The sequence below is a fragment of the Galeopterus variegatus genome, unplaced genomic scaffold (genome assembly GCF_000696425.1).
Source record: "Galeopterus variegatus unplaced genomic scaffold, G_variegatus-3.0.2 Scaffold3364, whole genome shotgun sequence".
In the NCBI taxonomy this organism is placed as follows: Eukaryota; Metazoa; Chordata; class Mammalia; order Dermoptera; family Cynocephalidae; genus Galeopterus; species Galeopterus variegatus.
The window spans coordinates 23,237-23,654 of NW_007729475.1; positions in this window are offsets into that span (position 1 = coordinate 23,237).

A 418-nucleotide genomic window follows, 5' to 3' on the forward strand; every position below is an offset into this window, starting at 1 on the left:
CTTGGGAAATGGGAAAGTCCGGATTCAAACCCAGGTCTTCGGCCCCAAGTCCCAAATTCCTCCCCTTCTACTTGACTGTTCACCGGGAACCGAGCCTTTGAATGCGGCCACCCAGCCTTGGAGCCCCCGGGCACACCTGCGCGGCTCCGGAGCGGGCCCCGCCCCCCGCGAGACGTCTCCACCAATCAGCGGCGCAGGGGGCGGGCCTCGGGCGCGCACGCTCCGGACCCGCAGTTCAAGTGGCGAGAGCGCAGGGAGACGCGCCGCGCAGCCGGCGGGGACCGAGCGGACTCCTCGGTCTCCTTCCCCCCTCGCCTGGCCTCGCCGCCTTCTCCTCCCCGCAGCCGGACCGGAACTATGTGATCCCGGAAGTTCCGGGGCCATTGCTGTGTGGGATAAACAGTAATGGCGGAGGCTG